Source organism: Leptodactylus fuscus, chromosome 3, assembly GCF_031893055.1.
Source record: "Leptodactylus fuscus isolate aLepFus1 chromosome 3, aLepFus1.hap2, whole genome shotgun sequence".
Lineage (NCBI taxonomy): Eukaryota > Metazoa > Chordata > Amphibia > Anura > Leptodactylidae > Leptodactylus > Leptodactylus fuscus.
The window spans coordinates 232,080,938-232,092,606 of NC_134267.1; positions in this window are offsets into that span (position 1 = coordinate 232,080,938).

Here is an 11,669-nt window from a genome sequence, read left to right on the forward strand (position 1 = left end):
ACTAACAATGACTGACTGGCACAGTGGGGTAGAGGGCCCTGCCCGCGAGGGCTTACAATCTATGAGGGAAGGAGGGAGAGACAGAAGGAGAGGGGGAGACTGTACAAATGGCGGTGCAGTGATAGTGTTATTGGAGGTTGTAGGCCTTCCTGAATAGGGGAGTCTTCAGGGCCTTCTTGAAGCCTGTGATTGTGGGGGTCAGTCTTATGTGTCGTGGTAAGGAGTTCCAGAGTATGGGGGATGCACGGGAGAAGTCTTGGAGACGGTTGTGTGAGGAGCGGATGAGAGCAGAGCGGAGTAGGAGGTCATTGGAGGATCTGAGGTTACGTGTGGGCAGGTAGTGGGAGATTTGTTCGGAGATATATGGAGGGGACAGGGTGTGGATGGCTTTGTATGTTAGTGTTAGTAGCTTGAATTCAATTCGCTGGGCTATAGGTAGTGGAGGGACTGGCAGAGGGGAGCAGCCGATGAAGATCGGGGGGAGAGGTGGATTAAGCGAGCAGCACAGTTTAAAGTGGACAGGAGGGGGGCGAGGGTATTCACTGCGAGGTCATGCAGAAGGGTGTTGCAGTAGTCTAAGCGGGAGATTATGAGGGCCTGGACGAGCATCTTAGTGGTTTCAGGGGTGAGGAAGGAACAGATTCGGTGGATGTTCTTAAGTTGGAGGCGGCAGGAAGTGTTGAGGGTTTGAACGTGCAATTTGAAGGATAGGTCGGAGTCCAGGGTAACCCCAAGACATCGGGCCCATGGGACAGGGGTAAGAGTGGTTCCATTAACTTTGGTCAGGTGGAGGGGTCATAGGGGGTGGGATGAAGATGATGAACTCCGTTTTCTCCATGTTGAGTTTGAGAAAGCGGGAGGAAGGAAGCTACAGCCACTAAACAATGTGGAAGTTTGGTCCAGAGATGTATATTTGGGTGTCATCGACATAGCAATGGTATTGAAAACCATGAGATTCTATGAGTTGGCCAAGGTCGAGGGTGTAAACGGAGAACAGGAGGGGTCCTAGGATGGAGCCTTGGGGGACACCTATGGAGAGAGGACATGGTGATGAGGTGGTAAACATATATATATATATAGTCTCACAGCACCCCCCTGCAACCACTATTATGCCCCACAGTGGCAGTGGAGCATAATAGAGGTTGCAGGAGGCCACTGTGGGGTATAATAGAGGTTGCAGGGGCTGCTGTGGGGCATAATAGGGGTTGAAGAGGCCAATGTGGCTCCTGCAACCTCTATTATGCCCCACAGTTGCCCACCCAACTCTATTATGACACATAGTGGCCCACCCCTGAACTATTATTATACTTGGAGGTCTTTTCAGACCCCCAAGTATAATAATCGAAGCCCCAGGGGAAGTGAGGGAACATAATAAACAGTGTTACTCACCTCTCCGGGATCTGATGTTACTCCTGGCAGGCTTCAGGCCTGTATGGTAATGTCCCAGACATCACATGGTCTGCCCCCACATTATAACGTTCCGCTCCAGATGTGCCACAGTATTAAGACCCTCTCCTTGTGCCCCAGTTTAAACTAGCAGAAACTAGAGGGGGACATTAAGCTGGGGCAGCTGGAGGAGGACATTAAACTGGGGGCAACTAGAGGCAGACATGTCCCTCTCAAGCTACGGTGTAATATCCTCCTCAATGGGGTGTAGTTGACCCCAGTTTAATGTCACCCCTTCAGTTAAACTGCCCCCTACATCTGCCCCCGTTCCCTCGTCTTGCTCACACATACTGTCTCTTCTCACCTCCTTATCTTCCTTCATTCTCCATTCCCAGCATCTTGGGAACAACAACCACACTGTCCCGTGTGGGTCCACCCACTAAAGAGTCTGCTCATAGCCTAGTGAACTAAAGGACCTGTGATGATGTCAGGTCCTTTAGCTGACTTGCAATTGAGCATCTATAACTTGAGTTAAAGGACCTTTGATGATGTTTAGGTAAGAAAAAAAAAGTCCCATGGCCGCCGCCCCCTCCGTAAGTGCCGCCTGAGGCCACCGCCTCACTTCGCCTCATTAGAGCTACGGCCCTGCCTCAGCCTTAATCCTACTTAATTTTCTGTGCTGTATTAATTATTTTTACATGTATTTGCTTGAACTTCCACTGATGTATATTCTATATACCTTACCAGCTAGTATCAACCCAATAATAAATATATAAAATTTATAAAGTTCATTTCAGGTTATCCTACAAACCTGGGTACTCAGGTAGGCCAAGTGGCTTGACAAAGTGGTATCCTTCGAGGGGCAACATGGTGGCTCAGTGGTTAGCACTGCAGCCTTGCAGCGCTGCGGTCCTGGGTTTGAATCCTGCCAGGAACAACATCTGCAAGGAGTTTGTGTGTTCTCCCCGTGTTTGTGTGGATTTCCTCCCTTTCTACAAAGACATGCTGATAGGAAAAAAAATGTACATTGTGATCCCTATACGGATCACAATCTACATAAAAACAAACAAAAAAAGTGGTATCCTTCGCACTGCCAAATCGGATCTGGCACTAGGAAACCTCTGTCTCCTCGAGCACAGGAGCTGCACATTCAGGTCTTCCACACTTCTCCTACTCTTAAAGCCTCCATATCATAAGAAAAGCTATTAACCCCTTATATACGATACTAGGGGGGGCGCTACCTATATACTTGCTGCTGAAAGATTCTCCCATATACATTGTTAGTGTCACCCAACACCAACCCTAAAACAGACTGATTTGTGTCGCAACCAGCTACCAGAAAAGGAAGGTGTTCCAGGAGACGCGGTCATGTCCCACGTGCACCAAATGTATCATTTGCATATGGAATAACAATATATTTCTTCACAGCAAGATTCCACTTGGACAGAAGAGATGAATGTTCAGCCCTTTGCCAGCCTACCAGGGGTCTAGAAGAGGTTTTGGTGGTGGTAGACTGTCTTTAAAGGGATTCTACCATTAAAGCAACTTTTTTTTCTAATTACCACGTCGGAATAGCTTTAAGAAAGGCTATTCGTCTCCTACCTTTAGATGTGGTCTCCGTTGCGCCGTTCCTTAGAAATACCGGTCCTTACCTGTATGCTAATGAGGTCTTGTCTGTCGTCTTCTTTATTCGTCATGTCTGACGCCTGCGCAGTCGGCTCTGACAGCGAGACCCTGTTAGAGCTGACAGCGCATGCCGGCCGGCGGCCATATTTCCAAGGCTGCAATTGCGCGCATGCGCAGTATGCTCCTCACATCTTCGCCGAACAGAGTGTACTGAGTAAGCCCTCTGACGCCTGGATAAGTTCACTAGCGCGTCGGAGGGCTGTACGGACCTTACTGAGCATGCCCAGTACACTCTGTTCGGTGAAGACGTGAGGAGCAATGCGCATGCGCGCAATTGCAGCCTTGGAAATATGGTTGCTGGCCGGCATGCGCTGTCAGCTCTAACAGGGTCTCGCTGTCAGAGCCAACTGCGCAGGCGTCAGACATGAAGAAGAAAGAAGACGACAGACAAGGAGAGGAGGCAGATTAAGAAGAAGGACGCCCTCATTGCTGCCGAGACCTCATTAGCATACCGGTAAGTAACGGTATTTCTAAGGAATGGCGCGTCGGAGACCACATCTAAAGGTAGGAGACGAATAGCCTTTCTTAAGGCTAGTCCGACGTGGTAATTAGAAAAAAAGTTGCTTTAATGGTAGAATCCCTTTAAATCTCCATTTTTGCCTTCGAACTAGAATATACATTGTAAAAATCTTAGTTCTAAAATGATTTTTTTGGCTTGTTCCTTCTTACATTACCTCCCAGGTGGTGGCTTCTTGTGAGGCGTGGACACACTTTAGAGAGGAACATACGTGCCAAGTTTCAAGTTGTGATTGGTTGTAAGTTTGGGCTGTCCATCACCGGAGGATTGTTCGGCGTTACTAGTGGATGTTCCAGTTGCTCGGTGCCGGTAACTGAAGGAGCAGATTAATCGGAGCGAAGATCTGAAGGAGTGAAGTCCGTTTGTTGGACTCGGGTCTGACCATTTCTGAAATGCCCATTGAATTAGTATGTACAATACTTGATATAATAGATGACTTTGATCCGACATTGGTAACAAGGTGCAGTCAGGTGGTCGAATGGATGATTTTCTCATGGATCTACTACCTACTTGAAAATATCTCTCCGTTGGCCAAAATAACACGTAATTTTGCACAATGCATTGGAACTATTCATAGTCTCCCACGGTCGGTTCGTGACAAAGCCAATGCTGTTGCAGGCTTTGCTATAGAAGTTTATAATTATGCAGAAGAGTCTAAAACATTCATACTGGTGGATGTTGAGATCCTAGCAATACTACACGATATGTGACACGTTTTCTTTACACTGAAGTAAATACATAAGAAGCCACAAGCTCAAGCCCAACCCCCGACTCAAAGCCTAACACTGCCTACTTGGACCACCCGGCAAATCCACAACTGGGACCCATATCCACAACATGGGCACCGAAATACCCCTTCAGCGATCACTGGACAACAACAACCAGTTACAGCTTCCTGGTCACTGCCGCCAACACAACCTGCACAGGAAAGACGTATAGGCTGAAGGGGAACCACATTATGCCCGGGAACCACATCAATACTGGAAAAGTAACAAGCCACCGCATGGCGGGATCATCAACATCAACGTGGACTGAAGGAATCCTTCCAATGAGGTCAGACTTACCCTGTGGGATGTGTTTTCCATACACATTTAATAAAGTTTTTCCTAAAGGTCTACTGTGTTCTGTCTCTATTGTGTGGGGGCACAAAAAGGGTATCTTAGTGGGCACACCAGGGGCACAAAGGGGGATAACTACTATGGGGGGCATAAAGGTAGCAATGACTGATGACTTAATTTTCTACCAATGTTTCAGGGATGCAGGTGGGTGTGAAGAGAAATTGGGGAAGGTCCAAGGTAACCCATCAGGGCCCATGTACTTGTACGTAGAGCGAGCTCCGCTCTCCACCCTGTGTACTGTGCACGGGGTATTTTTGGATATTTTTTCTAGCTGACAGGAGGAGGGAGGTATGTATGGTAAGCAGGCCCAGGAAGAGCGTGGTATACTAATACGGGGAGATGGCCTACTCCATCATGGTGGGAGAAATGGAGAATCTTGGTTTGGCACTAATAGGGGAAAGTCTTACGAAATGTGGCAGAAACTATTAGGGCTCTTATAGAAGAAAGGGCCAGATGTGGACTCACTTGAAGCCCCAAATCCCAGGAATCGCGCTTCCACCACAATATAGTTTAAGTTGGCTTTATTTAGCAAAACACTACGCGTTTCGGGCTTTCGCCAGCCCTTTTTCAAGTGTAATTAGCTTGCATTATGTGTAATGCCGAACCACTCAGCGTTTGCGTGACAGCTATTGCACATGTGCAGTAGCTGTCACGCAAACGCTGAGTCACATGCGCAATAGCTGTCACGCAAATGCTGAGTCACATGCGCAATAGCTGTCACGCAAACGCTGAGTGGTTCGGCATCACTATTATAGCAATACATTACACATCATGCAAGCTAATTACACTTGAAAAAGGGCTAGTGAAATCCCGAAACGCGTAGTGTTTTGCTATATAAAGCCAACTTGAACTATATTGCGGTGGAAGCGCGATTCCTGGGATTTGGGGCTTCAAGTGAGTCTGCATCTGGTCCTTTCTTCTATTGGTTGTCTACACCCAGGGATGTTGGGAATCTTGCAACTCGAATCCACACAGAGAGGAACCCTCTGAGGATTGGTTCCAACGCCCTCTAAAAGTTGAGCATGCACAACAATATCAGGTGAACCTGTCTTATGTCAATTTATTGGATCATAGATCACTACTACACTATGGGCCGCTTGGTGTTGTTATCTGTTTTCTTTCAAGCTATTGGAGCGCTTGACACACAAGTGATTCTTGGTTTTTGATTAATGTTTTTCATAGGTGTTTTTGCTGGAATTTTTTGTTGATATTTTTATTGGTCCAAACCAAGGGCTTAGCTCCAACCTTCTACATTGTTTCCCATTACCACACAACACGTTTCAAAAAAATTTGAACTGCAATGTATTGCAAAATACCAGCATTTCTATTGCAGGCTACATAGAGTAGCCTGCAATAGAAATAAATTACAGACAGGCCGGGGAGCCTTCACAAGACTCCTGGCTATCTAGGAAATAGGATGATTAGCTGAACTGAGCATGCATGTATATCTATGTGTTTGGGTAGTCAGGGGGCAATGTGATGATTATTGTGCCCACACATTCACCAATAATGTGCAACATTTTGCAAGGGGTTAAAACATGCGCAGTATAATAATAAAAATTATGCAAAAGCAGGGCCGCCATCAGGAATTTTGGGGCCCCATACAGCCTAAGTGTCTGCCCCCCCCCCCCCCGCCATTTCAAAACTACTTTATTTTGTGACATACCAATTCTGTATTACATTTCCCTTTATTTAGCAGCATTACAAGGCTTCATCAGATTCTATTTGCAGGTAAAATCTGCTACGTGTGAAAGCGCCTATAGAGAGCCAACACCATCTATAAGAGCCCTCCTAATAAATCCTCAGGGCTTTTTCACATTGCATTTTTGGCCTCCCTTGCCGGTGTAACAGGCCAGAGTAACCCTGTCCCATACCTCCCAACCGTCCCGATTTCCGCGGGACATTCACGATTTGGGTGACATGTCCCGCGGTCCCGGTTGGAGGGAGGTATGTTCCGATTTCAACTCAGATCTGCGTCCAGAGGACGCAGATCTGAGTTGAACACATATGCGGCTGAAGCAAGGAGCTGACACAGGTCAGCTCCTCGCTTCGCCGCTGCCGCCTCTCACGCTGACACATATGCGGCTGAAGCAAGGAGCTGACCTGTGTCAGCTCCTCGTTTCGCCGCTGCCACCGGCTCCTGGCTTGTGGACGCGATGAATCTGGGGGCAGAGATGGAAGGGGGACATGAAACTGTGGGCAGAGATGGAAGGGGGACATGAAACTGGGGGCAGATGAAGGGTGTATATGAAACTGGGGGAGAGATAGAGGGGGGACATATAATTTACGGGTGACTGTAGGAGGATTATACTGTGTGCGGGCACATGAAAAATTAACGAGTGGGCGGAGTCAACACAAAAGTGGGCGGGGCTAAATTTGCTGCACATTTTGTCCCTATTTCAGTTCTTCAAAAGTTGGGAGGTATGCTGTCCCAGATTAACCCCGGGTATTATTTGGCTTAGACCACAATATACCCCGGGGTATAAACTGGCCTAGGCCAAACTATACCCCAGGATGTAAAATAGCCTAGGCCAAACTCTACCCCTCCAGGCCAGATTATACCTATCTAACATGGAATCTGGGGTTAAAGTGGCCTAGGCCAATTTATACCTTTCAGGTCATATTATACCCCAATGAAATCATTAGCATTGAGGGATTTAGGGTATCAGTGACCTTAATTTCTACACCTGGTGTATACTGCAAAAATTTCTACACCGGGTGTACAAAATAAGGGAGGATATTGATTCCCCCACCCCCCACAGACTTGTTACCTTAACCAGAAAAACTTGAATGCTAATATTATAAGAAAAGTGATTACATCCAGAACGTAAACTTGTAAAGGATGGGGCGAATGTTTGATTCACTTGATCAGTGCATGATGTGTATGATGTATGATGTGTCGTGCACTGATCAGGCGCCCTGGAAGCCCCACGGAGATAGGAAACTGCATAAAATTCAAAAGTTGCAGCCAGAGAAGCGATAAATGGTGGCTGCAGAGACATGGAGGAGGACCAGGACATGCAGAGACATGGAGGAGGGATGGAGGAGGACCAGGATATGCTGGGCATTGAGTATGGACATTTTTTTTCTGAATGATTTCACGTGTGCAATGTCACTTATTGTGCTATGCAAGGTCCAACTATCTGGGACAACAAATAACCCAGTAATCGTTCTGTGTATTAGGACCTTTAGTCTAGCAAGTCCTTGCAACAATATTAACGTTTAAAGCTAAACACTGATAACAACATTGAAATGATCACGCTTATTTACAACATACAGTGCATGTTCCGTTGTTGTCTTATTGTTCTTAAGTTTTACTCGTCCCTTGGTCAAGGGTTCCACAACTAAATAGGGTCCAATCCAGCGTGGTTCCATCTTTGAACCCATGCGATGAATATGGCGCTGATTCTTGATATAAACTATGGTACCAGCAGTGATTTCTTTGTTGCTGTTGTGTCGGCGATCACACTTCTGGTGTTCCTGGGCAGAGTGGATGTTGGTACTGACATCTGAGTGGAGCTTTTTAAGAATGGTTGTTAGTGCATTTAGCACATCAGGGGTGGCGTCATCTGAAATGGGCATGGGATCCGTAGTGTCATTTTTTTAGGGATTAACCACTTCCGGACCGCCCATAGACTATATACGTCCGGGAAGTGGTTGCCTAGTTCTGACAGGACGTACCTGTACGTCCAGTCAGAACACAGCAGCTGCACGGAGATCGTGCAGCTGCTTTCAATAGGAGCCGGCTGTAACTACAGCCGGAGCTCCCAGAGAGAAGACAGGGAAGATTTATTACCTCCCCTGCCTTCTCGATTGCTGTGTATACAGCACTCAATGAGCGCTGTATACACAGCTATGGACGCAGCCATAATTCAGCCGCCCTCTGACCCGGCGGACACGTGATCTGCTGGGAGCAGAGTCTTACAAGAGCTGCTGGGTCCTACAGGACTCAGATCAGCTCAGTAAGCTGTGTATACAGCGTGCAGGAGGCTGGATTCCTCCTGTAACTGGGGTTAAATGTACCAGCCTCAGTTATAGGAGAAATCAGCCTCCAGTACAAAAAAATAAGTGATCAGATGTCCCCAAAGGTCTCTTATCACCTTATGGGGACACAATCTGGAAAAAAAATAAAATAAAGATATGATAAAAAAAAGTTTCAAAAAAATGTAAATAAAATAATAATAATAAATAAATAAATAATACGCTAATAAAACGCCGTTATTAAAGGTTATAGCCCCACCCCTGACGACACCATACAAAATAAAAATTACCGTAACGGAGAGGAAAAACTATATTATAAAGTTTTTCAGTGACACTTTGTGTTATTAAATAAAAAAAAAATTATAAATTGAAAACCAGACAAAATTTCCCTCCTATTTTGTTTATATTTTCCTGGATATAAAAAAAATTAAAACACATTCGAAAATAAAGATAACATAAAAATAAAGCCCTGTGTGTCCCCGAAAAAAGACGCAAAAATTAGTTGACTGAGACATACGGGAAAAATGTTACAGACCTCAAAACCGCACATACAAAATAACCCGAAAATGTGTCTGGTCCTGGACCACAAATTGGCCCGGTACTGAAGTGGTTAAGGTCCATAGGAAGCTTGGCCTTCCATCCATACATGACCTCAAATAGAGTGAACTTGGTTGAAGCATGCACAGATGTGTGATAGGCAAACAGAACACCAGGGATGAACTGATCCCAGTTGTTTCCTTGGTTATAAGAGCTTCTTTGCGTGTTCGATTATCACGTTCCCACTGGCCATTTGTTTGTGGGTGGTATGCAGATGAAATTCGGTGATCTGTTTGAAAATGCTCCATCAGGTTGTCAATGATGGAGTTTACAAACTCTCGTCCCTGGTCGCTACCAGAGTCTTCATACAGCCAAGACGACAAATAACTGAGTATAACAAATTTGCTACTGATTTGGCGCTCGTATCTGGAACAGCTGTTGCTTCAGTCCATTTGGAGGAATGATCAGTGGCAGCGACTATAGATTTGTTTCCATTTGATGTTTCCTGAAGAAGACCAATCATATCAATCCCGACTAAGCGCCATACTTTTCCAGGCACTGGTATACTGTTGAGTGCTGGAGCTTCCTTGGTGATTTTGGGATTTATGACAAAACATTTTTGACAGGCTTTGACATATTGGTGCACGTCATTCTTGGCATTGACACGTTTCTCTGGAGGTAGATCATAGGTCCACTGAGGGTACCTTTGTTGTGTTGCAGTGTAAAATCTCAAAAGCTGGTCATACAGTTGGTCTTCCATGGTTGTCAAAATTGGAAAAAGTTTGGTGTCATAGAGAGCAGAAAGAAACATACATAGCAAGTAATAGTACATAAAAGTAATTATGCACTGATGGGACAGCGCCATCTACTGTCGGTTCAGATCTGCACACTTTTCAACAAATTAGAGAGGGTGAGAAAAATCAGTGAAGTGCCAACATTATGCCCTGGAGAAATATAGTCTGACCTAGACTATTTTATACCCCCAGGTATAAAGTTTATCCCCGGGGTATACTGTGGCCTGGGTCAGTTTTTGAATTTCCTTTCTCCGCTTGGCATCTGATTAGTATATGACACTTCAAGTTTTTTTCTGATTGAAGTAAAAAAAAAGTCTGTGAGGGGAATGTATCATTGCCTTTATTTTCTGCACATGGGGTAAAATTGCGCAGTTACTATATAGATGATAATTTGGTGCAATCTTAAGGCATTTTGGTTTGCACTCGACTTGTTACTTGCAAGAATTTTTACTTGCTGTTTGCGACTTTTTAAAATTTGCGCCCGATAAGGCGGGAGGATATAGTCTGGCCTAAGCTATTTTACACCCCCGGTGTAGAGTATATTACAAGGGGTATACTATGGCCTGGGCCAGACTATGAGAAGGTTTCACATTTTTGTACACATATTTACGCAAACTGTGAATTTAAATTGGCCTCGGGTATAGTCTGGCCTGATGGTATACTCTGGCCTGTTACAGTTTGGCCTAGGCTATTTTACACCCTGGGGTATAATTTGGCCTAGGCCAAAGAATACCCGGGGTATAATCTAGCCTAGGCCACTTTAACCCCGGGTATAGTCTGGCCTGAGGGTATACTCTGGCCTGTTACACCAGGATACGTTGGTAACCAGTCAGAATCAGCTGTCAACTTATCCCTGCACGAAGAACTGGCCATTAAAAAAAGGGGGGGGGGGCTGCAGTTCTCCGTGCAGGGATAAGTGGGTTGCTGATTGTGACTGGTTACCAACATATCCCGGCAAGGGAGGCCAAAGACACAATGTGAACACTCCTTTAAAGTGAAAGTCCCACCCCCAAACAGGCTGCTATACTAGTAGCATAGAAGCCTACATCATTATTAATACAAAGCACACATACCTTTGGAGGGATTGTGTGCGTTGTAGTTCTCCAGCTAAAACCTTATATATTATATATTATTGCTACAGACATTCCCTCTCTGCAGTGCCGCACACCCGATGCCCCAACAATCCACCCCCCCCCCCCCCATCCACCTTCTAACATCTTTCCATTCCTCCCAACTTTTGAAGAACCGAAAGAGGGAGAAAATGTGCGGCACTGCAAATTTAGCCCCGCCCACTTTTGTGTTGACTCCACCCATTCTCATTAATTTTTCATGTGCCCGCACACAGTATAATCCTCCAACAGTCACCCGTAAATTATATGTCCCCCCTCTATCTCTCCCCAGCTTCATATACACCCTTCATCTGCCCCCAGTTTCATGTCTCCCCCTCCATCTCTGCCCCCAGTTTCATGTCCCCTCCATCTCTGTCCCCAGATTCATGTCCCCTCCATCTCTGCCCCCAGATTCATGTCCCCCATTTCTGCCCACAGTTTCATGTCCCCATCTCTACCCCCAGATTCATGTCCCCTCCATCTCTGCCCCCAGATTCATGTCCCCCATCTCTTCCCCCAGATTCATGTCCCCCATCTCTGC